This window comes from Colobus angolensis, unplaced genomic scaffold, assembly GCF_000951035.1.
Source record: "Colobus angolensis palliatus isolate OR3802 unplaced genomic scaffold, Cang.pa_1.0 Scaffold48, whole genome shotgun sequence".
In the NCBI taxonomy this organism is placed as follows: domain Eukaryota; kingdom Metazoa; phylum Chordata; class Mammalia; order Primates; family Cercopithecidae; genus Colobus; species Colobus angolensis.
The window spans coordinates 4071450-4077577 of record NW_012118265.1 but is presented as its reverse complement, the minus strand read 5'-3'; the positions used below and the strand labels follow the sequence as shown (position 1 = coordinate 4077577).

Below are 6128 nucleotides of genomic sequence, written 5' to 3'. Positions count from 1 at the left end.
GGTAGGGAGGCGGCAGCCACAGTGGCCACCGGGCTTGCTGCCGCCTCAGCCGGGAAATCGGGGCTGAGGGGCCGGGCACAGGGGCGGTCTCAGCGGCTGGGCCCCCGGGGGCGGCCAGGCCAGGCTCTGGACAACTGTGCTGCCTGCGGAGGATGGTTAGCAGTGCGGCCGGGCGGCAGGCAACGCCAGCTTCAGCAAGAGGATCCAGAGGAGCACATCCCAGAAGGTGAAGATTGAGCTGGATATGAGCGCAGGCATCTTTACATATGTGATTATCATAAAAACTTAATTCAGAGTATTTGAAACAGAAGAAAGAGAAAAGGGAGTGATGATGATGGAGGTGATTCACCTGTTCAAGATATTGATACCCCAGAGGTTGATTTATACCAATTACAAGTAAATACACTTAGGAGATACAAAAGACACTTAAAGCCAGCAATCAACCAGGACTTAATAAAGCACAACTTGTTGAGATAGTTGGTTGCCACTTTAGGTCTATTCCAGTGAGTGAAAAAGACACCTTAACATATTTCATCTAATCAGTGAAGAATGACAAGAACAAATCAGATCTCAAGGTTGATAGTGGTGTTCACTAGAAGATGTGGAATTGAGACTAAAAACTTGGATGTTAACACTGTTTACTGCTTTTTCACATGTAGAAATGTTCTTTGTGTATTTTTTCTACAAAGGATTTTCTCTGATTTTATTTTGTTTCTGACTCTAATAATTAGTTGGAAACTGATGTAAAATGCGCTTTCCTAAATTAAAAACTATTTTAAATAAAGGTTACTACTATTAAAAAAAGAAAACAAAAACAAATACACACACACACGACTCATGATGCAATAGTACTGTGGCAAGACCGTTAAATAGAGTCAGGAAATCAGCTCTCTCACTGACCAACAAGACAATGGTCAAGTCCATTAACCTGCTTTTGTCACAGTATCCACACCTGTAAAATGAGTAGAATGACACCTGCAATACACAGGTAATTCTCAGAGTACTCAAGAGATAAGGCATGTAAAAGTGATACATGTATGTAGGTACGTTATCACCATTATTAGAAAAATGTTAACAGCATTTGGATACTTTAAATGTTAGTAAAACATTTTTTAGTCTCCTTTCCTGAAGGAGTTCACAATCTAATTTCAGAGAGACAAATACACAGCAAACCCTGGGGAACAATTATAAGGTAATGCAGAAGCAAACCCAGAAAGCAATGCACAAATTACAAACACAAATTAAAGAGCAAGGAGAGAAAGAACAATAATTTCACTGGTGTATCTTTCTATCACACTTCTCTTAGGTCATCAGTTGTGTATATTCTATCCTTTCCTTCTCTCTACCAGCAAAATTGAAAATAATGAAACATGAACCCCATCTAATAGACTGATTGAAATGTTAAGACTGTTTTTAGTTACTAAGATGCAAATTTTAAGAAAAACCAAACACAGTGACATCCTGAATTTGTAGTGCTGAGATAACCAAATCAAATCAACCTTAAGTAGTTCTGCTTAATGACATAACTACTTATCAAATGAACACCTTGTCAAAATGAAAAGGGTACCTTTATACCTAATGAAAAGACTGTCTTGCTTGAGGTACAAATGCTAGGTTTCATAATGCCAAATTATAACAAAATTAGTTAAGCTACCTTCAAAAGTAAGCATTGTAATGTGACAATAGAGACCAATCATAAGTAAAACAGTTGGGTTTCATTTTCATTCATATAACTACTAGGAACCTTTGATATCATTTGATAACCTTTGATTTCATTTTCATTCATATAACTACTAGGAACCTCTGTTCCTCATTTTTTTCTACCAGCCAAAATTACCTTTTAAAACATTAAACTACTGAAATTCTCTAATGTAATGTAATTTCAGTACATAGCCTCTATCAAATTCTTACTCAAATTCTGAAATCACAAAAATTCACAAAAATAAATCGTACCAAACACTGACACTAACAAACAACCTAATGACAAAACCTAGGTGAAAATTATATTAATTACAAGGTAGACAGAAAGGTCAAGATTAAGAAAAATTACCCAAACTCTGCTTCAGGAAAATTCCTGTCTGAAAGCTCACAGATCTAAGGCTCATCCCAAAGGAAGAAACGAATAGCTGGTCAGCTTCAGTGAAGTAAGGTACTATCCATGCTCCCATTCCCAACTTTCTATATCCTGACAAAGGATGTGTTAAAAAGAAAGAAAACACCAAGGCTGGGCAAGGTGACTCCTGCCTGTACTCTTGGCACTTTGGAAGGCTGAGGCAGGACTGCTTGAGCCCAGGAGTTCAAGACCAGTTTTGCCAACATGGCGAAACCTCCTCTCTTACAAAAAATTACAAAAATTGGCCAGGCATGTAGTGCCCGCCTGTAGTTCCGGCTAGTTGGGAGGCTGAGGTGGGAGAATGACTTGAGTCTGGGCAGTCGAGGCCACAGTGAGCAATGACTGCACCACTGCACTCCAGCCTGGGTGACAGAGTGAGACCCAGTCTCAAAAAAAGAAAAAGAAAACATCAACAGAATAAGTAGCAAGGGTGTGTCAGGGTATCAGGGCAGCAGGAAAAAGACTAGCAGTAGCACAGAGAATTCTGGAAATTTATAGTCCCATCTGTAGAGGCATGGAGGCCAGGCCGAAAAGTTACTGATGGCGCAGTGTATTCAAAACTTAAGTTTCACCCTCAACAACTTAAAGTAACATACCTCAAAATAGTAAGAGCCATCTATGACAAACCCATAACCAACATCATACTGAATGGGCAAAAGTTGAAAGCATTCCCCCTAAGAACTGGAACAAAACAAGGATGTCTACTGTCTCACCACTCCTATTCAACATAATACTGAAAGTTCTAGGCAGAACAATCAGGCGAGAGAAAGAAATAAAAGTCATCTAAATGGGAAAAAAGGAAATCAAATTATCTGTCTTTGTTGATTATTTCTTTTTCTTTTTCAGACAGTCTTACTCTATTACCCAGGCTGGAATGCAGTGGCATGATCCTGGCTCACTGCAGCCTCTGTCTCTCGGGTTCAAGCGATTCTCTTGCCTCAACCTCCCGAGTAGCTGGGATTACAGGCATGCATCACCATGCCCGGCTAATTTTTGTATTTTTATTTTTAGTACAGACAAGGTTTCACCATGTTGCCTAGGCTAGTCTCAAACTCCTGAGCTCAAGTGATCCTCCCATCTTGGTCTCCCAAAGTGTGGAGATTACAGGCGTGAGCCACAGCGACCAGTCTACTGTTGATGTATAATTTTATACCTAGAAAACCCTACAGATTCTGTCAAAAGGCTCACAAATCAGATAAATTACTTCAGTCAAGTTTCAGCATATGAAAATCAGTAGCACCAGTCGTGATGGCACCGACTTTGTAGTCCTAACTACTCCAGGGGTGAGGCCACAGGATCAACCAAGCCCAGGTGTTAAGGCTGCAGTAAGCTGTGATTGCGCCACTTAACTAATTTTGTTATAGTTTGACATTATGAAACCTAGCAACTCCAGCCTGGGCAACAGAACATGACCCTGTCTCAAAAAAAAAAAAAAAATTAGTAGCATTTCTATATAACAATAACGTTCAAGTGGAAAAACAAATAAAAAATGCAATCCCATTTATAACCAAAAAGACATAAAATACCTAGGAATACATCTAATCAAGGAGATGGAAGACTCTACAAGGAGAACTACAAAACACTGCTGAAAGAAATCATAGATGACACAAATGGAAAAACATTCCATGCTCATGGATTCTAAGTGTCAATATCATTAAAATGTCCAGACTGCCCAAAGGAATCTTAAAGACTCAGCACAATTCTTATCAACTTACCAACCTCATTTTTCATGGAATCAGAAAAAACTATTCTAAAATTCATACAGAACTAAGAAAGAGCCCAAACTGCCAAAGCAATCCTATACTACAATGCTACAGTAACCAAAACATGGTACTGGTACAAAAATAGACATATAGAACAATGGAACAGAACAGAGAACCCAGAAATAAAGCCACACACCTACAACCAACAACGGGGAAAGGACCTCCTAATCAATAAATGATGCTGGGAAAACTGGCTAATCATATGCAAAGAATGAAACTGGACCCCTACCTCTCACCATATACCAAAATCAACTCAAGATGGATTAAATACTTAAATGTAAGACCTCAAACTATGAAAATCTTAGAAGAAAACCTAGGAAATACTCTTCTGGACATTGGCCTAGGCAAAGAATTTATGACTAAATCCTCAAAAGCAACTGTAACAAAAACAAAGATCGACAAGTGGGACCTAATTAAACTGAAGAGCTTCTGCACAGCAAAAGAAACTATCAACAGAGTAAACAGACAAGGTACAGAATGGGAGAAAATATTTGCAAACTATGGATCCAACAAAGGACTAATATGCAGAATCTACAAGGAAGTTAAATCAACAGGAAAAAAACAAATAACAAGCAAAGGACAGGAACACACACTTCTCAAAAGAAGACATATGAGCAGCCAAAAACATGAAAAAAATTCTCATCTCTAATCATCAGAGAACTGCTAATTAAAAACACAATGAGATACCATCTCACAACAATCAGAATGGCTCCTATTTGAAAGTCAAAAAATAACAAATGTTGGTGAGGATGAAGAAAAAAAGGTAACACCTAATACACCATGTCCTTTCCCTATCGTTTTATTTTTGTTGACTTTGTTGAAGATCAGTTGGTTGTAAGCGTATGGCTTTATTTTTGGGTTCTCTGTATTTCTCCCCTTGGTGGGAATGCAAATTACTTCAGCCCACGCGAAAAGCAGAAACTTCTCAAAGAACTAAATCAAAATTACCATTTGACTCAGCAATCCCATTACTGAGCATATACCCAAAGGAAAATAAATTATTCTACTAAAAAGACATCTGTATTAGTATGTTTATTGCAGCACTAATCACAATAGCAAAGACATAGAATAAACTTAGTTGCCCATCAATGGTGGATTGAATAAAGAATATGTGGTACATATATACCACGGAATACTAAGCAAACATTAAAAAGAAAAAGAAATCATGTCCTTTGCAGCAATATGAACACAGCTGTAGGCCATTATTCTAAGTGAATTAATGCAGAAACAGAACCAAATATCATATTCTCACTTATAAATCAGAGCTAAACATTGAGTACACACAAACATAAAGATAGAAACAAAACAGACATTGAAGACTCCAAAAAAGGGGAGGAAAGGAAGAGGGTAAGGGTTGAAAAATTATTTACTGGACACTATGTTCACCATTTGGGTTTAATAGAAGCTCAAACCTTGGCATCACACAATATACCCATGTAACAAACCTGCACATGTAGCCCCTGTATCTAAATTTAAAAAACGGCCGGGCGCGGTGGCTCACGCCTGTAATCCCAGCGCTCAGGGAGGCAGAGGCGGGAGGATAGCTTGAGCCCAGGAGTTCGAGACCTGCCTGGGTAATACAGCGAGACTCCGTTCTCCACAAAAAGGAAAAAAAAAAAAAGACAAATTAAAAAAAAAATTAATTCAGGGTATATTAAAGTACAGAAATACAGAACAGTATTTCATGTTTAAAAATGAAACAATACGCCAAAAAGAATTACAGGCAACATTTTTCTGATCTTAGGGTAAAGAAAGCCTTTCAAGCAGAAAAAGCATCTTAAAAGAAAATTGTTGGTATCTCTGACTGCATATCAATTAAAAAATATCTGTAGCACAAAAAGTACCATAAATTGAATTCAAAGGCAGATAGGAAAAATATATTCAAAATACGCTGCACAAGATGAATAGTGTTAGTATATAATTTTTCTTTCTTTTTTTTTGAGACAGTCTCTCTCTGCCTCCCAGGCTGGAGTGCAGTGGCATGATTGTGGCTCACTGCAGCCTCCACATTTTGGGTTCAAGTGATTCTGGTGCCTCAGCCTTCAGAGTATCTGGGATTACAGGCATGCACCACCATTCTCAGCTAATTTTTTTTTTTTTTGTAAAGATAGAGTCTCATTCCATCACCCAGGCTGGAGTGTAGTTGTGTGATCTTGACGCACTGGGCGTCTCCTGGGTTCAAGCGATTCTCATATCTCAGCCTCCCAAGTAGTTAGGATTACAGGTGTGTGCCACCACACCCGGTTAATTTT

At 38.5% G+C, this 6128-nt stretch overlaps 1 protein-coding gene and 1 pseudogene across 1 annotated transcript in view; one reads left to right on the top strand and one right to left on the bottom strand.

Annotated features, from left to right (window-relative positions):
• The window catches only part of LOC105523990, an 8591-nt pseudogene extending 7995 nt beyond the window's left edge, over positions 1-596 (top strand).
• LOC105523903 (selenoprotein T) overlaps positions 1-6128 on the bottom strand; it is a 34440-nt gene that overhangs the window by 17812 nt on the left and 10500 nt on the right. The gene's annotated exons all lie outside the window — the stretch shown is intronic.